The sequence below is a fragment of the Gouania willdenowi genome, chromosome 13, assembly GCF_900634775.1.
Source record: "Gouania willdenowi chromosome 13, fGouWil2.1, whole genome shotgun sequence".
Taxonomy (NCBI): Eukaryota; Metazoa; Chordata; class Actinopteri; order Blenniiformes; family Gobiesocidae; genus Gouania; species Gouania willdenowi.
This window is the reverse complement of record NC_041056.1, coordinates 31,788,183-31,813,121: the sequence shown is the minus strand read 5'-3', so window position 1 is coordinate 31,813,121 and position 24,939 is coordinate 31,788,183. Positions and strand designations below refer to the sequence as shown.

General features: G+C 39.4%; 1 protein-coding gene across 1 annotated transcript in view; it reads left to right on the top strand.

The window, feature by feature from the left end:
* Positions 1-478: 478 nt before the first annotated feature.
* fat3a (FAT atypical cadherin 3a) overlaps positions 479-24,939 on the top strand; it is a 228,197-nt gene continuing 203,736 nt past the window's right edge. Inside the window, 1 exon segment of the mRNA XM_028463835.1 lies at positions 479-608. The gene's annotated coding sequence lies outside the window, so the exon portion shown is untranslated.

Below are 24,939 nucleotides of genomic sequence, written 5' to 3'. Positions count from 1 at the left end.
GAAACTGTTGCCTTATAAAGTGACATTATGTAAAGGCCAATCTTACCAAAATATTGTACTCTAATTATATATATATATATATATATATATATTTTTTTTTACATTTATTAATTTAGGTGACAATGGTAAATTCAAAAGGCGTTTTGACACCGGAGCAAAAGAACGTGAAAAATCAATAAAATTGTACTCAGATAAAAATAAATAAATAGATACATAAATATGTAATTACAGTAGCAGGAGAATAATTCATAAACACCAAATGTTTGTCTTATGTACTTTAAACGTAGGGCCTCAAATCAGTAAAATTCAATAATAAATGCATTTGAATTCCATGCACATCAGAAACAGGTTACTTCTAAAGGCATCGTTTATTTATTTATATATTTTTCAGTTCAGTTGTGTGAGCTCTCCGGCAGGCTGCGCTGTGCCCGCGCACCGCTGCATGCGCGCACTGCCCGGCTCCGTCGTGAGCGCGCAGCTCGGTACGGATCGGTGCTAACAGCCATTCAGCCAGCCGGCTATCAGTCAGACACGGAGCTGCCCTGTGCTTGTGGATGGTACCGAGTTGGTTGGACTTTCCCTCACGGAATACAGAGCAGCATGTCCGGGTGAGTGCGCGCACATTAACCAGGGAAAGTTGGAACGCTGCAGCGGAGCAGAGGGGCTGCGTAAATACGGGGGACAGCTGCCATTGAGGGGATGGGTCATCTCTCTCTTCATTTGAGTCGGATGATAGGGGTAACCCGAGCATGTAAACTTCTAATTTAATACAGTTGATCGTGTGTGTATGTGTGTAGAATTGGTGCGTTTGCAATGTGGCTCCAGGCGACAGCACACGGTGCGTACGGAAGAATGATGAAAACCAGCCTTTACAGGACAACCGGAGGTCCGACCACCTTCCTCTGCAGCCCCCTGGACCTGATCACTGTGCAGATGTCGTTGCATCGTCTTTGCATTACAAACAGAGGTGCAGAATAGAATGATCATTCTTATCTGATGGGCTAGGCTTTAAGGAAGCGTTCTGAAGATTCTGCATGGAGGCAGGTGCATTTGTGGGTTATTGATTTAAACCAGCAACTTCACTGTCTGAGGAGGATAAAAAAGCCCAACAATGCAGGCCTCCCCGCGCCCTGTACGGGAATCACTCCCATACCATCACTGGCTACAATTGTGCACATCCACTGGCACAGCTGGACTGCTCTGAGATTCGAATACAGGAATCCCAATTAGTGTGCCATTTCATTTGCCTGGAAGCACAGAGATAAAGAAATAGCCCAGGATGTTCTGAGTCTTTTTGGCTGAGTGGGATGGCAGCATGTAGATGTTTCAGTTTAGAGAGGTGCATGCATGTGCTGCTGCAGACAGACAGATGGAAGCAACAACTGGTACTGGTCACAAGTGTCCCTTGGGCATTTATTGTGTGTGTGTGTGTGTGTGTGTGTGCATCTTGAAGGTAACAGCAGTCAGCAATGTGATGATCTACAGGGTGGAGCTGCTGAAGCTGTCCTTTTTTTTTTTTTTTTTTAACTGGTAGAGATCTGCAGAAACCATCAAGATGTAAGAGGGGGTGGCTGTGCTGTGTGCTCATTCATTTACTATAGACACATGTGTTTAAAGGAAAAAGGCATAGACTGCTTCCTCTCACCTTTCAACAAACAGCTCAGAGCCACACACCCACACAGCTGCCCATTCACTCACCTCCTCCGCCTGGTACAACCTATCCTGCTCTCCACCTTTTCCCAACACCTCCCCCATCACTTTCTCATCACCTGCTTCCCTTTCACCTGCTCCGCAGCTACCTGGGTGGCTGCGAGTGTTAGTGTGCTACATGACTTGCTGCTTCTGCAAATTAAAGTCTTATCTCATACCATTCGTACATTCCTAAGAAGATTCAGTTTTGCTTGACACAAACTGCAGCATCTAAAGACAGCAATTTCACCTCTTTATTTGTAATCCTCAAAATGATGCATAAACCATACAAAAATGACTCACAGGAAGCCACACATAGAAGCGTTATTCAGCAGTAGTAGAATACTAAAGATAGTCAATATCAGAAACAAGATAACTTTTTTCTGATTAGTAAGCAACCCAAACACAAGTCATATTTCTGTTAGTTAAAAATATCACTCAATCTCAATTTTCCTATGTATATATTAGGGCTGAACGATTAATTGCATTTGCGATTTTATCGTGATATCATAAAACGCGATTTTCTAATCGCAAAGGCTGCAATTTTTTTTTTCTTGTCCTGTTTTTTACTGTCCTGTTAAGTTCAGAGAGTGTTTAAGAAGTGCAGTCCACGTTTACATGTTTCATGAAACATGACGTTAGTTAGATATGTTGAAGAGGTAAAGCCACAGATTTGTTTGCTTTGTGATTGTATTGCTTTAAAATGTAGTTATATTTTATATTTATGTAAATATTAAATAAATCTGAAATTGTTTATTATGAAACAGATTGATTTATTGCTTGTGTTCATTGAAAAATACATGACAAGAGGCCCTTGAAAAAATAATTGCATATTAAATTCGCAATCGTAATATTAAAGAAAAAAATCGCCATTAGATTATTTTCCAAAATTGTTCAGCCCTAGTATATATGTAATTGGGAATTATGATATATTAATATATAGAGCATATGAAAGTATTTTATGAAATATTTTAGGTCAGCAAAAATAAACCCCTATATACAAATTCAAATCACAAACTGCATGTGTACATGTGCAGATGACACCATGCTATCTCTTAATAATCAAAGCAGTTTTCATTCTGTAACAGTCTTACTTTCTAACAGAATCAATCAGTTTATCTCTTTGTGTGTCTGAAAGAATAGAAATGTAACCACTGAACGCTATTTCTTGAAAAACAACTGATGCTCATATGCAGCTTCTATAATCAGTTTTATGTTTGCCCCGAACTTTAAACCTTGTGCAGGTGAGCGGGAAATGTTCACACAAAATCCTCCAAGTAGTACAAATTGTCACTTGCTTTGTGGGAAAATTTTGCATGAAAGTCAGAAGCAAAGTGGCCTTAAAACCAGAATCTCTGCTATACTGGAACATGAGCTCACAGATAATAGCACTAGAGAGCTAAAATGGCTAATAATTAGAGTGGTAATTTAGGAATAATTCCATCCCTGATGCCCATGTGCTTATTGCTGATAATTTCAGGCTCAACATAGACATTGTGACTCCTCCACCGTTTGGCAGTCCCATACATAACAGGGATGTTATTTACCGCTGAGAATTTTGCTGATCACAGAGCACTTTTTCTACAATATTCCCAAAGCAATCACTTTTACTTATTTCCATCTTCAATACCCCATTCATGCTGCACATATACTACTTATCCAGATCAGTTTTGCAAGGCAATGAAGGCTAAGCTACGGTACCCTCTGGGCAGATTTCCAGAGCTGACCCACAATCGCCCACTCATTTACTCCTACAATATGTTTAAACACAATAAACAGTATAAGCATTTTTTATGGAATTTTTGCAACAATTTGGTTGTTTTCGTGTATGCAGCATGCACAGGAGATTGTGCAGAGAAGAGCTGCCGTGCTGCTGCTGGCAGTGAATGACCTCCCTGCTGAGCACGCTGACCTCCACAGGGAGGAAGACAGGGCAGGAGAGTGAGGATATGGAGGCCCTCTCTGTTCGTTTTGTTCTCTGTGCTCCCTGAAAGCGCTGCTCCACAGGCTGCCTGCTTGAAAATGGCATTGCTGCAACAACTCCCACTCCTCCTCCCTCCCTTTTCTTCCTTCATCTCTAGGGTCCCGAAGGCTTTGTGAGCGTCTGTTCGTGCCAAATGCCAGCGCTCTACAGGCCCCTCTCTCTCCTTCACTGTGTATGACAGAAAGACACAGAGAGAGAATTGGGTGGGGGTTTCACTGGATCCCTCATATCCAAGCTTGGGGGTTGCCTGTTGCTGCATACTGGTGCTTCTGCTCCACTGCTGGTGGTGTGTGTGTGTGTGTGTGTGTGTATATATTGTTCCCAGCTACTCCTGGAATTCTGGGGAAAGCTGGTTGGGTCAGCTCAAATTGCCAGCAGTATTGTAGTCTTTGTCATTTTGTGTTGGCGTGAAATTTTAGATTTTTTCCCCTTCAAATGTATGAAACTGTCTGGACTCAACGTCATTCTGTCTGTCTTTGCTCAGTTCTCCAATGTCATTGTCAGGCTCAGACTATAAAATAGTCAACACATTTTTGATGTATTTTTTTTATTTGTAATTGTATCACTCTGGCAAGAAGCAAGTAAGAATTAGAATTTTTTTTTCTAACCCCATTTTGAACCTCATGCACGATTGCATTTATACTTTATACAAAACTTTTGGTTGCCTGTTCAAGTTATACACAAGATCAAGAAATTTGTCCAACCAGACTCTACTTTGTCCAAGACAAGAAGAAGGCGATAGAGGTCACAAGCAACCCTCTGCTAGATTTAGGAGTCACACCCTGAAGAGTCCTGAGGTAACATGCAGGGGAATGTGAGGGAAACCATATGTCAAAAATAACACCAACTGTTGTGTGATGGCATTTGAGTGTTCCATTTAGACAGGGTGTGAGCTTCAGTGTTGTGGTTTGTGCTTTCCAGCTGTAATCAACTCCAACACTCAATATATGCCACAGTTGGTTCAGAGAGTTAATTTCCTTTGAGAGAAGGGTGGATGCAATCCGTCGTTTTCATCAATATTTACAACATATGGTGGCATTCATCTTCATAGTCGTTTATTTTAAATGGTGTGTTTTCTGACAATTACTATATGAATTGAGGCTTTAATATAACTGCAGACTTTGAAACAACTAGGTGTCAAGTCTTTACTATCCCTGTTCACTGATGATTAGGCCTAGGACAATGAATCACACAGTAAATGAAAATAAACTCAATAACCTTGCCGGCCTCAATATACTGTCATATGCTTGCATGTTTGTTTTCCCCGTCTCCTGCCTCCAAAGAGGCTGGATGTTTGTTTTTTATCGGGATGAACAGAGTGGACCCTCCTGTCAGTCATCCAGTCTCTTTGTGTCTGTGGTGGGAGGCGGGCTACATAGCGTAACATGAAAGCACCTTCTTCGGCCACGGTTGTGAAGCCGTGACGGCCTGAACTAGCAGGTGCAAGCATGTAAAGGGTGCTCCTGCAGCTTCCCTGGCCAGCTCACGGCCACTTTAGCACACGCTTCACCGTCGCAAAGCCACACCGCTTCCCCTCATTTATTGTGACATTCCAATGACAATGGTAAAAAATACTCATGAGGATTAAAAGTTTGTTGCATTTGAAAGGGTGTGTTTGCATCATTATTATTTAATATTACGTTAGTGGTTAAGTTTGTCTAAAAAATAATGAAGATAATATAATTTATCAGCAACAATATGTCATTTAGCAAAATGTGTCATTGTCTCTGCATGATCTACTGATGATGATACAATCATAATAGTTAAAGGGGACATATCATGGTTTTAAATCCTTCCTTTTTACATATAAATCATACAGTTGTGGTCTATATAAAGCGGAACTGCAATGCTTGGATCTGAATTCCTCATTATTATAGCTCCACAGGCCCCTTTTCTACCCCTTTTCTGATGTGCTTCTGAGAGCAACTCGTTTTGTCTCTTTAAATGCAAATGAGACACTCCATACCCCGCCCCCTCTTCAGGTGACACTCGGTTCAACTCCACCCTGCTCGGCCATTTTTGTAGTTTGATAGAAGAGATACGGCTATGTAGCGGCGTATAAACTTTTTATTCAGAAGTTATTTACAAAATGTCAACAACAGAAGACTTGTCCATCCAGCTTTACATGTTCCAGCCAGAGTCGGACCCGGCGGAGCGAGATGAAAATGAAGATGATGAACCTGCAGAACCCTAACAAGTGAGCTAACACAAGCACCGAGCTAACGCTAGCGCCAAGCTAACGTCACGAAATGCATTTTAATACAGTCTTTTCAAAGACAAAAACGGCAAAATGAAATGACTAATGAAAACTTTAGACTTAAATTAAATTACGTAGGCCATATCATCAAGGATCTAAAACGAGCACACAGCGTGAACATATGAAGTCTGAAGACGGTGCAACTGCTAATGCTAACAAAACAATTATCATCACACTTTTTAGTGTTATTTACAGCTTACCGAAGTGCTCTGTTCATCGTCTCCAAAGATAGAAGGAATTGAACCCTCAATCAGACAAAGTCTTTTGGCAAATCCTTCTTTATACTGGTGGAGGTTGCTGAAGCAGTCATCCTTGAAGTGCTTCGCGCACACAAAAATGACCTTACCCACAGATGTGGGTACATTTCCGGGAAAAATAAAACTCAACCAGGCACTTCGAAAAGTTTCTGATGCTGGGAGACTGTGTAATGAAGCGTGTGGGTTACTACATCCAACAACTGAACATTTTGACTTATCCTCTCGTAACTTCGGCATCCTTGAGCTTGGACTACAAAATAAAAGCGAGAAATAAAAATGGCGGATTGCTCGAAGTGTTGGGCCTGGAGTCGATGTCCTAATTTGGCAGTTCCGCTGCAAATACTGTGATGTAATAGTTCAAAAAACATAATAGAGAATAGAAAAATCGAAACAGATTGAAAAATATGAGCAAAACAGAATATAAAGATATCTACGGAGCACCTGAAGAGACTAATTTGATTTTTTCTGTACTTCTAAGCACTCTAAATATACAACAAAATGCATTTAAGGGCTAAAAAAGTGGATTTAGCATGATATGTCCCCATTAAAGATAGGGTAGGTGATTTTCAAAAGCTAGCATGATTTTGAATGTAGCCTCCCTGATGGCTCTGCCTTTACCCCCCTCCCCCCTGTGCTCCATTTGACTCACATGCACACGCACAGCTGCTGCAGAAGAGGACCTCAGCTCATCGCTTGTGTTGTGTAAAAACTTTGTTGTTTCATGTCTCATTCGGGAGTCAATAAACAATAAACTTTACCATCATATATGTTAAAAAACATTTTAATTCTGTCAGTGGTGACACGTTTTCAGTGTGAGCTCGTGCATGCGAGGGGTCGAGAACGAGTAGGGAGACAGGGAGACGTGATTGGTTAAAATAAACGGTTAGTTTTTTTCCCATTGGTCAATATTATTACAGGTTTTCAGCTGCTACATTTGACAGATTCTCTTTGTTCTTTTTTCAGAGCACATAAGATCTTAATTTCTGTCAGGACAAAGAGACAATTTCAACCAAAAACTTAAAAAGTGTATCTGCCAACCCTAGCTTTAAGCATCAACACCAAAGTGACATAGTACCCTGTTTTGACAGCACAAAACAAAGTGCACGTCAGGAAATGAGCCCAAAAGTCATGTCCAATTGATGGTTTGTTGACTTCCCAGTCTCTGCTCTTGTGTGTAGTGACATGAAAATACGATTTGGTCAAGGAAGCTTCATGGGACCTTTTTAGTTTAATACCAAAGTAAGTGGAATAAAGCAATTAATCGATAGCAGCTGGAGAATGAGTGAACAGAATCATTAGGGTATATGCAGGCTTGCTACAAGTTCATCATCTGCCTTCACAGACTTTCCTGAATGTGTCGACAGTGGCCACAATAGACTTGTTTGTAGCAGATGTTGGACATAATTTTCACACTGGCAACATGCCATTATTCTGTTGATGCCAAAAGACAGGGAAATGATCCGGGCTGTTACAACCCACACCTGTTTCACCTCTGGGAATCTTAGTTGGTGTTTGGTGTATCCACATATTTGGCATTTAATGCCTGTACAAATACCTACATGGCTGTCTTGTAGTCAATGCAGTTTTATAATGTCACATGTAGGAATGTACGATATTTTATCGTTTATGATTTATAGTCATAAACATTCTCACCGGTAAAAATATGTCATCCCACGATAGAAACGAGAAAACATTATGGGGCTCACAATATTAACTACTCATTATATTATATGAAATTCCAAAAGAAGAGTAACAAATGTGCAACAAATCATTGATGATGAAGAACAATTTGATTGCAAAAGTTGGTGTTTTGCTTCACAAATAAAGAATTTAATTTACTTAAATAATTTATTAATAGTATAAATATCAATATTTCTAATTTTAATTTACCAATCTAAATGTTTTTTTTTATAATTATTATTTATTATTTCTCAAACATCGAAGTTTTGGAAGCTTTTGTCTTAGGTCCTTTATACTTTGGACTTTCCATTCATTATCTGCCTCTCTCGGAACTGCACCAATGTTTTGGCCTGTGTGTGATTCAAACGTCGCTCGTGCTTGGAGAATGTAGTTTTTAATTTCCCAATCATCGTCTCAATGGTGTGGGCTTTAACGTTTATGTAGCGTTGAGTTGCTAGTCTGTAGTTACCTCTACTCTCTAAGCCTTCTCCATCGACTCTTTTACTTTAGCGGACCGAGTACAGACTTGATGAAGTGCAGATGATCTCTGTGAAACGTGCTGCTGTGTAAGGATTCGTCTGTCAACAGGAACATAACTCAATCTCTGCTTAGAAGATGCGTTAGTGCTCACGTGTTGAAATTCGGCCATCAAGCGTGCGCTGACCGCGGTGTTAGCTCGCTGTTTCATCACAACACACAACTAATGAGTCGACGGAGCATCCACTTTGTCTGCCATCTTGTAAATGGCACAAAGTATGTTTTCTCTCGAGGAGAGGCGTTGTACCTTTTATCTCAGATTTCATTCATCTGGATCAAACTCCCTCATTATTTAGGGTCGTGGTTCACTAAGATGAACCTGCCTGAGTGAAGAGTTGGAAAGGGAGCCGGCGGTGTTCCACAGAAAAAGCTTATTCAGCATCTCACAAGGACGGACACTGGGTGCGCACTGTGATGTGTTCTATGTGTTGCACTGAGTGCAGCATGGCATGTTGGTGTGTACGTGTGGGCTCTGTGCGTTCATTCTGATTTGGGGTGGCTCGCAGCCCCTGGACTGGTACCTGCTCAGAACACATTGATGCCCAGAATGTTGAATCAAGCAATAATCACTGCATTGTGTTTAGGGATGTCTCGAACACAACTTTTTCACTTCCGATACGATGCCGATATTGCAGCATTGCATCTTTGTCGATGCTGATATTGATCCGATATGATATCATCACGAATCATACATACTTTTATTACTTATTTTGTTGTGTGGAATGTTAGAAAAGGCTTGATTATTAAAAACACAGACTTATTATAAACCAATGGATCACATATAATTAACCTTATAGAATAAGAATATTCTATGATTGAATAAAATAAATTAAAAAATTAAAAATAGAAGATATTGAAAAAAATAAATCCAAAAAACCAATATATATTATATCGGCAAATTTAGATGCAGTCCGATAAAATCCGATATTCATTTTCTGGCTGATATCAAACCGATATCTGATATCATTATCGGATCGGGACAACCCTAATTGTGTTGTTTTTTAAATTGTCATCCCACATTCACCGCTGCAGCCAGGCTGCACTGTGAGCTTTTACACAGGGTGCTCACATTAATAGGCCAACCTGTCTGTCACACACAAGACTGTGTCTTCCATGTGGTAAAGTTAATGAAATGATTCAAGAAAGCAGCATATTTTAGAACAGTAATAAAGAGATTTTAGATTTTTTTTTTTTTTTGGTTTAATCGATAAATTGAAAATTGACAGAATACTTGATTACCAAAAAAACCTAAAATGCACACATGGATAAAAGAAAGTGCTTTTTATTCATGTTGAGCCACACAGAAATTGAGATCAAGCTAGTTGTCAAACAAAGATGGTAATGGTACAATGAGCATGATACGGAAAACCTATTCACTATTATTATGCTGCCACTTCAATTTCCTTAAAAACAGGCCACTCTTTTGCAAGTCAGCTAGTAATTAGGGGCAACTTAAGCCATACTATTACATTAGATTTCTGATTAAGATTCTTACAAGCCAAGTCCATCCTAAAGTACACCCTAGGGTTTCATGGGAGGATTAGCTATGACACCCCAGTTTCAGATACTATAGATCTACAGCTGTTTGTGAAAGAGAAAGTAATTACCAAATTACAATATGATTTTGTACCACTTTAAAAGGTCTTCACATTTTTATAGCTTTTGATGTCTTTTTTCCTGATATTATTACTGTAAGTATCTGCCTATTGCACCTATTTGGCCTCTCACCAACATGATCATTAAGCTACAACCCTGTTTGTAAAGCAGCCTCCAGATTCTGTCATAATTTAATATGAATAACTCATGCTGCACATTTTAAACTTTAGCATGAGATCATCATTAGTGAACTGCTGCCAGACTCCAGAAGGCAAAAAGTTTGAGGGCACCACTAAGTTCGACCTAAAGACAGATGTAATGTTTACTGCATGGCTGCATATCCTAAACCTAACATATTTTGCCTTTGAAGCTTAATACACATTGTTTTAATGTCATGTTAAGTGGTTGCTTTGATGGAATTTGCCATTTATTGTTTGTTGGTGCAAGCCTAAATAAGAGATTAAGTTCAATCTTGAAAAAGAACCTTTTAATTTTTTTGGGATTTTACTATTACTTCACCATTCAAAGCTATTAACAAGGTGATCCTGGTCTGTGCAAGCCTATACCAATGGACCTTTTTGAAATATTAAAAGTATAATTAGTGCTGTTTGGTCACTTTCATCCATACATCCATTTTCTTCTGCTTATCCGTTGTCGGGTCGCGGGGGCAGCATCCATGGCAGGGAGGCCCAGACTTCCCCCACCCTGACCACTTCATCCAGCTCTTCCGGGGGGATCCCGAGGCGTTCCCAGGCCAGCCAAGATTGTAAATCAAATCAAAATCGCAATCGCAATATCTGTCAGAAAAATCGCAATTAGGTTCTTTGTCAAACTCGTACAGCCCTAGTTTTCACCTTTATTTTGATTGTAGTTTTGAAGCGACACTTTGGTTCACGGAAAAGCTCACAAAAGCCCAGTAAAACTCCGAAAAACAATAACCAGGAGTTAATAGTTGCTCCCTGGTAAAGATAGAAGCTCTAATAACCGTTAAAATGATAAACTTGGTGATATTACAGCCTGTGCACAGTACAAGGACGCATTTACTCCGTCTCCGGATGAACAGGCTTCCCCCGTCCAATTAAGCCGTTCCGTTTGCTGATCTCCATGTGTGATAAGTTCATGTGTTCGTGTTAATGTGCACATGTTTATGCTTCCATCCATCCCCTTTTTTCATTATATCCATGTTTTTTAAGGCTCATTAAATAGTGTTGGCTTTACTCCGGGCCGCCATGTTGGATTATGTTGTCACCCAGCGCATCATTGCCGCAAGTCGTACATGCGCAGAACAATTGGAATGAACTTAAAGTGGCTTAAAATGTTGTTAACTGTTTACAAGAAAGAGGAATTATTTAATTCAGAATTAAAAACAGAATAAACCAGCCACCTAATTTGGAATTAAGTTTAATGCAGAATTAAATTAGCATTAGGAATTAAGTGTTTACAAGGTCAGGTTAAACAGGAATTAACATTTTATTCTGCTTTAAAGAGGAATTACAGTTCCCATGTAAACGTGGTCATAGTCTCACTGGGGAGGCATCCGGGGGGCATCCTAAACTGCCTGAGCCACCTCATCTGGCTCTTCTTAACGCGTAGGAGCATTGGAGGTTTTTATTGGGTTGAATCTTATTACGTTTAATACAAGTGAGGACAATTTGGATTATGCTGATAACAGAATTTCACAAAACCTCAGGTTTTATTGGAATTAATATTGTTTAGAGAGCCTCAAATGTAACACATTATCCACTTTAAGCATCGCAGGGGAACTTGGTTTCACCTTTGTGGGTCCAGGCTGGTAGCAGAAATATCAGTAGTTAATTTATGTTTGTATTTATGTTTTATTTAGGATGGGACAAAACAACAGAGACAATTGTTACATTGTTACATTTAAAAAAAAAAAAAAAAAATAGTAACCAATGCCATGATTTCAGACCAGGTCCCCAGCATAAAACAGAGAAAGGTATACAGTGATACATAGTTATACATAAAACATGCTAAAATTTAAAAACATGCCAATATATATCACAAGCATTTATCATAATACATTTATTAACGTTTACCATATTTATAATTGGAACACTTTGTACTGACCCAATCCGTGAGCTCTGTAAATATTTTGAACACAGTAAATAAACAAATAAATACAAAACTAATGGCAGCTAGGAGGTAAACATTTTTTACCCTGACACCGCCAACACAGGTTTTTTCCTGTTTAAGTGTCACTTTTATTTTTTACATGCTAAGCTACTGACTGGAAGTGTGCGCACATGACACATGAGTGGAGTAGTTGAACACACACAGGTGTGAACTTGTGCTGAGCAGGTTTTCTTTTCCCTTGTTATCAATTAGGTGCTTGGAAGCAAATGAAGCAAACTCTACCCGTGTGCAACACTTATTTGTAGGTGTAAGGCATCATTACATTTTCTGTTCTTGTACATGTGCTTCAAGGGTGAGGGACTTCCAAATATGAACCCCATCAACAAGTTGTCTTATAAATTAAAGGTGTTAATCACCAACACAGATCAAGTGTAAGTGATACTTTATACACAGCTTGGTTCAACAGATGAGCCAGCACATCCAGTTTTTCACACCACGAGTCTGTGAAATAAAGATCTCAATCCACCAGGTTCAAATTAATGACTGTCCACCACTCTTCATGTACAGTTAACACAAGGCCATGAGTCCCTTTTCTTTTAAAAAAACATTTACATAATTAAAAATTTGGTTCCTGCCTTTGTGTGCAGAAAGCATCCATTATATGGGTGGGATAAATTATTATTTTTTTAAACGATTAATCTAGCGATTATTTTTTTGATGCATCGATGAATCTAACGATTAATTTTTTCAGGTCGATTCGGTTAGACTCGATTTGATTATTGATTATCTCCCCATTAATTGATTAAAAGTAATTCATGCATGTTGATTTAAAATGAAAAAAAAAAAATGAATTCCATAATACAGTAGTTCCTCGCTATAACGTGGTTCACCTTTCGCGGCTTCGGGGTTTCGCTGATTTTTTTTTTACAGTGTAATTTTGGATGGATTTTTTTTACAGCGTATGAACGCACATTGTGTTCTGCGTCCTGATTGGCTAATGCTGAGTTCACCCACCAGCGACACATCCAACTCGGTGAGTTTCACAGCCTGCTGACATCGACGATTAATCGTAAGGCAGTTAAAAATCGATTCATAGGTATCACGTTTGACATCGATAATTTGAAAATTGAATTGGAGTACTGTTTTTAAACAGCAGAGGGCGCTATATATTTATCCCTTCTCTTCTCCAGCAGTGTACGCGGTGGGCGGAATCTGCCACTACTTTCTTTCTGGCCGCCTTCTACTCTTAAACATGTTCATAAATGATTCCTTACCCCTTTAGCACCAAAAGAATATCTGTAATATTACCTGAATATCTGTAAAAGTCACGTTTTTCGATTAGCTCTGTCTGCTAGCGCATAGCATCTCTTCGTCACTGCAAGAATTTCTGCATGCCAACCGACCACTGGTTTACCAGCGCCCTCTGCTGGTCCAAACAAATATCTGACGTAAATCATTGCAATGACTGTTTTGTTTTTGTTTTTAAATCCAGTTGTTAAGGCACAAAATACATTTTCAGTTGCACTTTTAAAAAGAAAAAAAACTATTATGCAGTTTTGCATTGTTTACTATAGAACCAAAATTTAAATTAATAGGCTTCTTCTTCATTTGCATTATTTCTTTATTTATTTAAGATTTATTTTTAGTTAAATTGCATTGTTTTGAATAGTTTATCAAGGGATTCTTTTGATAATGAAAAATAAAAATAAAATAATACAGTATTTTCCAGTTTTTTTTTCCAAAAAAAATAAAGGAATCATTTTCAGTCATCATTTGTCTACAGTCCCATTTTGTAAAATAAATCGTGAGAGAATCGTATCGTGAACCCAGTATCGTGAATCGAATCGTATCGGGAGTTGAGTAAATTGTTACATCCCTAGTGATTAGCGGCTAATGCTATCCTAGCTCAGTGCTACAGAGAGAACTTTTACTTGCTACTACCACTTCCTTGCTGATTCTCCTCCACGCCAAATCCTTCCTAGTCCTGTCCTGGTTATAAAGGCCGTGTCATACAGCTCCAGGTGGTCACACAGCTTCTACTCCATGGTTGAATGGGTGAACAGACTGGTGTCCGTGTTGACGTGATGTCATCGTCAACAAAGACCCTGAATGTGTTTGGCATCAATGTCTGATCGCGAGCAGTGTGAATCTGAAGCGCTGTATGTTTGAAAACAGGTTTATGTTTAAAAGCTATGAAGGTTTGAACTTTGAGAGTGTTTAAACAGGAGAGAAATGTTAATTCCTGTCTGAGAAAAGTGTATAAAGTGTGTGATGAGGGCTTTTACAGTCTTAAAACATGTATAATAATAGTAAAAAATTAAGCTGACTACTTCACGGATTTCGCCTATTGCGGGTTATTTTTAGAACGTAACCCCCACGATAAACGAGGGACTACTGTATTGCAATACATGTTTATTGCTCTTTGACTCAAAATTCCAAATAAAGTTCAAGTAAGAATATAAAGGTACAAAATAATGCATTCAGAGTCAGAGGTAGCATTCAATAAAAGATAAATGACACGCTGCTGTCCGGTCACACCCGGGATAAAATACGAGGGTTCAGCCTGGTTTAAGGTTCAGCGTCAGGACCTACGCCGGGGGCATGCCATCAACGTGACGGGGAGGTTGGCCCTTTTACTTCTGCGAGAGAATGCCTTGCTATGCAATTGGCCGCCCTACCGCTAGGGGGTGTGGCTGTGTGTTGTTATAACTGAACATTAAAAAGCCCTTGTTTATCTTCCGGTCACAGAAAACAAATGTTTTATGTTTTTTTAAGCATCTTAAAATGTATTTTTTTTCTGGATTATTACTTACCTACTGTACATAACCATGTGTGTTTTGTTGGACACAAACATTAAAACAATGGTTTCAAAACATGCACTTTATTTTTTTATTATAAACATAGGAAACTCATAAACAAAGTATAAAAGTGTATCGAGCAGGACTGTTGACTGCTTCGATCAACAGTCACACCGGGGGTGAAAAGATCGCTTTAAACATTACGTCACGTCTGCTCCTCTGGCAGCCTCCACAGCATGTTGGTCATTGTTTACTATTAATGAAACACACAAACAAACACACTGTAGGTGTAGGAGACGAGGCATTAGTAGCGATAATAATAGTAAACACACTCCTTTTGTCTGTGATTGACTCCATTTGGCGGTGCTTCACGTGCTGCAGCCATGAAAAGAAAAAATACAACTCTGGTACTTTTAGTCCGTCCCGGTTCTCTCTGTGACTCAATCTACTGTAGAAACAACTCTCGTATTGCTACACTGAAAGTTGAAACATGGCGGTGTGACTGGAAAAGGCAGTGACAGGGGCTGAGGTTTGGAGCGGACCAATCACAGCCCTAGCTGACTATCTGTCAATGCGTCTCCTTGACAGGTAGTCAGGATTTTTGAGTGGCGCATGTAAGGTTACGGGAAGGGGGTCTGTGCCTACATGCATCTATGGCGGGGGATTTTATGCAGAATCTTAAATCAGCCTTTACGGGGAACAGCTGCCTTCGACTAACAAGTGTGTGTCTTCACTGCCTTGCACTTTTGAAACTCGGAGGAGCCACTTGCGTGAGTTATTCTCTGGCATCGCCATCTTTGATTTGGTTGGACGACGCATCGGCACCGTTGTCCCGGCCCTAATCCATTAAAAATTTCTTTTCTCTTTGAGCTAAAGTGACTACTATTACAAGTCATTACAAGTTATTAACTGTAACTCTATTTATATAGTTGCAAAATATTTTTAAGCAGTATATTAGACCAAGCTTGTAATGAAACCTTGCACTTCACCTCCACGAATTTTGCTCATTGATGTGAAGGGTAATTCAGTTGCTTCCCCCAAATCCTTAAGATTCCTCACCTGCTGCGCTGAATTTACTAAGATTGCAGCAACAATTAGTGCACGATTTTGCTGGTTGTGAAGACAAGCACTGACATTTGAGGTAGTTACATTTGAGGCAGATGGACTTCTCTGTCTGCTGCACAAACTAAATAAAAAAATAAAATAAAATAAAAAATAAAGAAAAAGTTTTTTATTTATTTATTAATTTTTTAAAACAACAACTTTAAAACCTAATGATATTTTGTTCCCCCTAATTTAATGTCGGTGCTCCGTCAGGACCTATAAAGTCCATGAAAAATAGGCAGATTTTGACAGAAATCATCCTATTAATCAGCCATTGATCTGAGTTAATGCAGCAAGTCTGTCAATCAGTCTGCATTATTTAAAGATGATCTACTGACCATCATCCTCTAGGTCTGAGCAGCGCTGTGTCATGCACTCTTAAATAATCACGATTAATTCCGATCAAAAATGCCAGAAATTAATCGCAGTTTATTGCATTTTCAGCTTTTAATAAACATGCAAAAATGTAGAAAAAACGTTTATTTTAACCAAATATTTGCATAGAAAGTGCATAACTCTGAGGTGCAAGAAACAATAACTTAATATGTCTTTAAAAGACAAAGCTTGTGATTCAAAACATTGTTTGTGCAACATTGTACTATTCTGTAATGTAAACGATGAACAGAAAATTCAATCAATCAATCAATCAATCAATCAATCTTTATTTGTATAGCGCCAAATCATAACCAATGGTATCTCAAGGCACTTTACAGTAGAGCAGTCTTAGGGACGGACTCTTCATTTTGTGGATACACACATATGCATATATACGTATATACACATACATATGTATCCCACAACCAACATGAATTCATCATGGCGGCAAGGAAAACCTTCTGTTAAGCAGCAGGAACCTTGTGTGGATCCCATTCCTATGATGAACAGCCATCCACGTTATGCTGTGTTGGGTGTGTGCAGAGAAAAGGGTGGAGACAGAGTTGTTGAGACTCTGTAACTCCACACTGAGGATCCCACGGACCTGCAAGACAAAAGCCAGAAGGAGTACAGGAGCAAACACACAAGGGAAGAAGCAGACATAGAGGGAGTGTTTGAAAGAGTAATGGGACCCTCTCCGGTCCCTCTCTAACCTAAATGACCTCTCTCTTAACGCCCTCTCCAACCTCTCTCCAACCGAGCATGCCAGACCCCCCCCCCCCCCCGGCAGTCTATGCGGGGGAACCTCAGCTGTAAAGCTGGCACAATTAATATTATTTAAAACTTTGTTTGAAATGCAATTATGTAAACAATGTAATGTCATTTTTCACAGCAGCAGTAGAACATCAGTAACAAAAATGCATTGGTTCCACGGGTTCCTGTCAGTAAATTCATGCAAAGACTGGAATTCATTGGCAGTACAAAACTCTCTGCAAACAAAACAACCACCTGTCTTCTGGGGTCTATTGTACAGGGTGTTGATTTTGGAAAGAATCATTTTTCTGGCAGGCAGTTTATACGTGATGTCCCAGTTGCAGTTTGAAGTACCTGACGCAATCACACATCTTCAACAATTTTTGTAGGCCGGCAATTTGTAGCTATCCAACAAGCAATTGCATTGGTTAACTTGTCATTTATCTGTTTGCAAAGTGACCCCCCTCTCGCACCAAACTTCTCCTCCAGAGTTGTTTGCCGTTGTCCACCGGGTCTACCTGATGCCGCCACTGCTGAACCCGGATGCTTCGCTTGTAAATGGTACATTAAGGAGGAATTACTGCGGTGGTAATTCAATTCCCCTTCTGGCTATAATTTAAAGCTAAACAGTCCATTTAGAAGCATGTGTTTTGAGTTTTCCATTGCTAGCTCAGGCAGTAGTAGCATTAGCTACAGGCAACAAAGTGTGTCTTCTTCTTCAATGTGCCATAGACACATTGGGTGTCTATGGCACGTTACTTCCTCTGCTCTGTACTGCGCCAAGGGAAGGAGCGGTGGTCAAATTAATCAATGCGTCAATTAAATTTGAAAAAAAATTACGCAAATTGTTATTGCGCTAATTTAACAAATTAAAAATTATTTTGCAGACCTGCTGTGCCAAGCCAGTTATAAAAATATTGTACAGAAGCATAATTATTAGCACAATAGTAATATCAGTTATATGCACCTCAGCTTTAATTTGTATTGACCCTGCCTTTTACAGAACATTAAAACTGAGTAGTGTGTTGCTGGCCTTAGCAAACCTCAGCTGCTTTTTTGATTGGCTTGCAAGTTAGAGCCCATCAGCCTTTCTATTACTAGAATGAAGTCTATTTTTGTAATAACTTTGGCTGCCTGGTGATGTGCTTTACCTTAAGAAATATGCTGATAGGGCTGTGAAATTAATAAAATTGAAAGGGAACAGCTGCATTTTTCCTTCAAAGCAGGTCTCTCTAATCCCTGTATCATTCATTCATTCGTTTTTCATTATGCAACAAAAAAATGAAAAACGAAAAAAAATTCATCATTATTTGATATTTGTATCCAAAACCAAAATGAAAAAAAAGAAAATGCCTTGTTTTTCAAATTCAAGCTCTTTATCCGTTTTCTCCATTACTGATTGGCCAAAGTAGGGGACCCGGAAGTGAAGCGTTACCCGTGTCAATTACCTGTCCGAAAACACAAGCTGTGTCATGGCTGGACTGGAGGAATATACAGAGTTAGTGGCAAAGTTTTTCGCAGATGGCAAAACACATTCCGAGATATCTTTAGCTCTGCAACACTTAGGAGTCTCTAACACCGACTACCTGAGTCTCCAGCGGGCGGATTAGGACTCTACCCGGGATTGATGCACGTATCTGAGCACTTTTGTAAAACCGATGAGTGAAGCAGTATTAAAATAACAGACCTCCTCTGTTTCCACACTCCTCTACTTTATTGTTGTCTTTTTCTGACTTTTGTAGTTGTTTTAACAACTGTAAACTGTTTTAGAGTTTTTGAAAAGTGCTTATAAATAAAATGTATTATCATTATTATTATTGATTGGACAAGCGAGATTCCGAGTGTGAAAAGGAGAGTGTGAGTTCTCACTTTGAAAAGGTAAATTTACAAGGTACACCATTCACTAACCAGGTCCATGATTATTTTTAGTAAGCTATTATTTTAATTTAATTTACAAAAATTTGAAGGAAGTGCACAAGATGGACATTTCGATAAGTGAACTGGAGTAACGCCATCAGCTGGAACAGTTTGAAAAGCATTAGATTTAGCAGCTAACTCTGTCTTTCTGCTTCGGAGACCGATACTACGTTTATGCAAATAATCTTTCAAAGAATCAACGCTACAACGGGAAAAATAATCTAAATCTCTGTCAGACTCACTTCCTACACCGTCAGTCATGGCGAGTTTATCCCTCTTGACCTTTAACCTAATGCGGAAGTACTGAACCAGTGCGACAGTGAAAAAAGGCTTATTCTGCCGCAATGCCGTTAGTGTCGGATGAGAGACACTTCTGGGTCACGTACTTTGGCCAATGGGTAATGGAGAAAACAGATAAAGGAGTTTGTTTTTCGTTTTTTTGTTTTCTGTACCAAAGCAAAAGAGCTTGAATTTGAATAACGAGGCATTTTTCCTTTTTTTCATTTTGGTTTTGGAAACAAATATCAAATAATGACTGTTTTTTTTTTGTTTTTCATGTTTTTGTTACATAATGAAAAATGAATGAATGAATGATACCTGGATTAGAGAGGCCTGCTTTGAAGGAGTACTTGGCAAGGCCATCATGAGTCTGTTGTTGAAAAAAAAGTCTAAAATTGAGCGTAGTTCTGTGAGGCAGAGGCAGAATGTATAGCCTTTGTTGGTCTGCTCAGTGATGGTAGCTGCCAAACTGCTTTCAACTTTGGCTCTATTTCCTCAGAGTAGAGCGGTGTGTCAGCACTGACCTCTCAATCAATTCCTGATTTGTCACCCAAGGTGTTCCTGAATTGTCCTCTGCAATGGCCCCGTCCTTTCATTCTTTTGATAGATGATATGGATCACAGTGAAAGAACTTGTTGGTATAAGAAATTAGACATTTTTTCATTCAAATGATACGTCTTAGAGAGTGGGGATCAATAGTTAATTATAGAGCAATAGACGAACTCTGTTCTGGAAGGTACTTGAGATTTGTTCTTTGGGAAAATAAAAAAAATGAAGCACCAGTGATGTATGACACAGATTTTTAATGTATTCACTATTTGTTGCATAAGATGTCACAGCAGGTGTCTTTAAAGCAGCTGTTTGGAGTAAAAATCACCTGAGCCGATTTGACTTGTAAAAGTGGAGTTTGTTTAGGGCTTTCTTAACTTTAAGTATTGAGTAGCTCTTGTGAGGGAGTTCTCTAGCGTGGCTTGTTTCGAGGCAGGATCCTGGGCGTACTTCATGGTTTGGGGTGCAGCATGCAGTCTAACACACTCTTATTTGGCTGTTTCAGATGCCGGTGGTACTGGAACATTCATTGGAAACTTGTTTTCAGCATTTTCTGCAGATTGCATTTTTCTGATGTTTAAATTAAATATCGCTTCATATTGAAGATAGTTTTATTTGTTGTAAAAAAAAAAAAAAGAAAGAAAAATAAAATTATATTATGTGACTTTTTAAGTTAAACACTAAAATAAAAAAAATTAAAAAATTAATTTTGGGGAAAAAAGTTTTATTGTACCTCATTTTGTATATACATGTACTGTTTAGTGAAACACTGTTTACATGATTAATCAATTAAAAAGTGAATGGATTCATCGATAACTAAAAGAACCTTTGACTGCAGCCCGAGAATCAAATGAAGAAATCAGTGAAAATAGCACACCTCTGAATGAGCTGATTTTAATTGGACAATACGCAATATTTTTGGTTGCCAAATAAATACTCCGAGAGAGTGGGAAGACCCGTAAACCATTAAGGTCAGTCAGTTGCGATTAATGACAACAAAATTTGCAGTGCGCTCAAGGGTCTGTTTTAATGAATCTAAGGCCTGAGGAGAAAACGTATTGAGCCTATCAACGTTTAATTTAGCTATTCAAATGAAAAATAATTATTAGTTATTCCCTCTTTATTACATTTTGTTTTGTCATTTATCATGAATCATATTTGGAGTGTCAAACCATTTTGTCCAAAATCAATTGTTTGAGCTGAATGCTCTCCCTGTTAACTGCTGGTGTTTGCTGCACTACTCAGATCATACAATGAGGATATTATTTTTCAGCTGTAAAAGGCAGTAAGAAGAATAAAGTGAAAGTACAGTAAATCTCTCACACACTTCACCTCCGTTTGTCCGTTCTCCCTGAGCAAACAGGGCTAAAGTAGAACTGTTACATCTTCTGCCCTTGAACTGATTAGCAGACAATGAAGAACGGAGGTGATAAAAAATGTGCGGCCTCTGCATTATAATGTGGAAAAGCTCTTCAGATTTCTGTACTTGGAAATTTTTCCTGACAGCTTTGGGGGGTCATTGGGATGTCTATTACAAGGGGTGGAGTATGGGAGCTTGTTCTTTATAAATTATATGAACTTGCATAAATGCAGACATTCCAAGTATTTCACAAGTTTGGGGAGGTTACTGCATATAAACACGCATACACAATCCCGACGTGATGCTCACCCACACGCAGACAACTCTACATGCATGGGCAAACAGCTCCTGCTCTCCAGCCATGACCCCGGTAAACCAACTCACGTGCAGTATTGCACACATACACAGTGACAAGAAGTCGCATAGTGCATCCACATGCAGAGACAGATGGGGACACGCCCACAATGTGGCTGTACATAAAAACATAACTTGATTAACCTTTTGATTAGACCAAAATCTGCTCTTTATAGAAGCACAAACATCACATCAGCTGAACGCAGTCTGCAATGGAGCTGTCAATCAATGGAGCTGTCAATCAATGTTCATTGACGACTGAAAGAGGAGGAAGTACAGGTCCCTCCTACCAGCTTTTAAAGGAGGGGCGGGGCCAAAAATGCTTGTGACGCAAGAAGAACCAAAAACCATCACGATCTCATTCTCAGCCAATAGCTAAATTCAATTGTAATAGCTGGGTTTCAACCCATAGAGGGCAGTCACTCTGACAGTTTTACTACAAAGTAGGGCAAATTGAAATACACCCATCTCTACTCTGAAGCAACCCAGCAAAAACCTGATGTTGTGATGATACGGGGAAACAGACGCTTGTCTGAATACAGGCCAACATGTCCATAAAACGGCCGTATTTCATTATATCTTAGCACTAAAACATCTTCTAAGTAGAAGTTTAGATAGACCACGGTGTGAAAATAATAATTACACGCCGCCTTCTGCTTGCACTCCACAAATAATTCTAACTACACAACAGAAGCATGAATTCTTTAGAATCTGTCAGCAAATGTTTTATCTGCGTCTTCTGCACTTCACCGTGATCCACTGTGCAGGCGCTGCCACCAGCTATAGGAGCTATATGTTTTTTTTCCGCACGGACTCAGAGCGATCTTTTTTTTGTATTTTTTATTTACAGAGATATTTACAATGTACAAACAATATTTACAAATTATATACTGTTATATATATACATATTATATAACGGAGCAGTAAGATGTTCTTACTGACATGAAAAGAGGTCAGTTTTGTGAGAAGGTACATCCTCTGGTGACACTGCCTCACAATCCCCTCAGTGTTGGAGGAGAACTTTAGCTGGTTATGGAGGATGGAACCCAGATATTTATATTGCACAACAGTCTTGACCAGGGAACAGTGGGTCATGGTGGTGACAGCCGCAGCCTGTTTTCTATGGCGGTTGGAGGTCACCACTATCTCTTTGGTTGTGCTGATGTTCAGCTCTAGGCAGGAAGCATCACACCACTCTACAAACTGCTGCAGAGCAGGTCCGTGATGCAGGGAGGAACCGGACAGGAGGGACAGGAGAACTGAATCATCAGCAAAATTCACCAGGTGACGAGTTGGGTTGCGTGGACCTGCACTCATCAGTGTACAGAATGAAGAGCAGCGGGGAAAGCACACAACCCTGAGGGGAGCCGGTGTTGATCCGGACCTCCTGGGTTCTGTTGGGTAAAAAGTCCAGGATCCGGAGTATGAGCTGACTGCTCATGTTGAAGTTCTGTTGGAGTCTCTGTTCGAGGATGTGGGGTTGCAGGGTGTTAAAGGCAGAGGAGAAGTCAGCAAACAGGAGGTGTGTTGGGCAGCTCCAGGTGTTTGTGGATGGTGTTGATGATGAAGGCTTTGGTATCATCAACACTTCTGTGACTTTAATCTGCAAATTGGAGTGGGTCGATCAGGGTCGATCATTGTGTGACAAACCTCTCCATGGCTTTCATTGTCTGGGAGGAAAGGGCCACTGGGCGAAGATCATTCAGGACAGTGGGGGATGATAGTTGAGTGTTTCCATAACTTAGGGACAATTCCAGGCTGATTAAGGTCTAGAACAGTCTCTGGAAAACACTCCTCAACTGCTAAGCACAGTGCTTGAGGATCCGCCCACTGATGTTGTCAGCACTAGGTGCACTGCTGGCCTTTGATCTTTTCAGGTGATGATAATGTTCACAGCTGCCATCTTCTTAAGGCCCTGCCAAGCTGAGCGGAGGTTTCCCTGTGAAAATTTCTCCTCTTTGTTTTTATAGTTCAGCTTGGTAATCTTAATGGCCCTCTTGACCTCTTTATTAATCTCCTTCTTCTCCATCTCTGTCCCAGAGAATAAAATCTGTTTCTTTTTGTTGATGATGGAATTCAGATCCTTGGTGGCCCAGAGTTTATTATTATCGGAGGAAGAAAGGATTGGAAAGTATCTCAAACATTACTTTTAACAGTAACTGAGTTACTTTTTAATGAGGTAACCAGTAACGCAACCAGTAGCCAATTTTGAGTAGCTAGCACAACAAATCCATCATGTCACTAGCAGTAATGGAAGTAATAGGGCCTTTTGCTTTGCATTTGATAGCCGTGATTACTCAGTGTTAGTCTCGCTGTTTCTCTGGACAGCATTACTTGCGCCTCATCTTTGTGGTTCTGCTCTCACGCTCCACGCCTCCTCTCCTGTTCCTCGCTCTGCTTCACGCACACGCTCCCTGCCACTGTTTTGTATCTACTCTCATCCTCTGGCTCTAACGCTGTTTTTTTTCTTTATCTCTATTATACTCACTGATTTAGTTCTGCACTACTTTGATTGTCTTTCTACTGGGGGACTTATTTGATGTGACATTGACAGCTTTCAAACTGCTTGTAGTCTCTGTTCCAAACATTTTAGGAGGTTAAAGTATTGCAGAGTGAAAGATGTGCTCTGACTACCGGTAATTTTAAAAAGGTGAGGCAGCACTCAGTTGTGATGGGTTCGCACATCGAATAGAGATTGCATATTAATCTGAAGGGTAGCAAACATATTTAATTAGACGCAAGTCACTGTAGATTTTTAACTCCAAATAAAACAAGATATGTTTAAATGTTTAGGTGATTCAAAGGGGCTGTGGCTCGTGAATTCTGGAGATGCAAACAGTAACAATGTTTTGGAAATGTAACTAATTGCTTCATACAATTTATTTTTCCTAAGTTGTAACTTGTTAAAGAATTACTGTAGCTACATTTACACCATCAGTGATGCCAGCTTAGTATCTTATATTTAGTGACCTTTCAGACAACCTTCAGTTAGTCTTTTTCACAAAAAAAAGCAATGAGCATCAAATATAGCAACTTTTTCTGCTTCTCTCAATCTACGGCTCTGAACTCGCTAACTACTACGAACTATTAGCTAGGTGATGGCATAGTCTAGTGAATTTTAGCAACTTTATTGGACAGCCAATATAGATATCTGCTGCTGATTGACATCACTCACACAAAAGAGCAGATAGAACATAATAGTAATGTTCGGGGCCCTTTTTTAAAAGGGAAAAACATTGTAAGATTGATGCAATCATGATGTTTTAACTTGTCTTCAGATTAAGATGGAGAACCTAAGAAAACCAACATTCTATCTCTATAGTAGTATACATACTGTAAATAGGACTTAGTGAAAT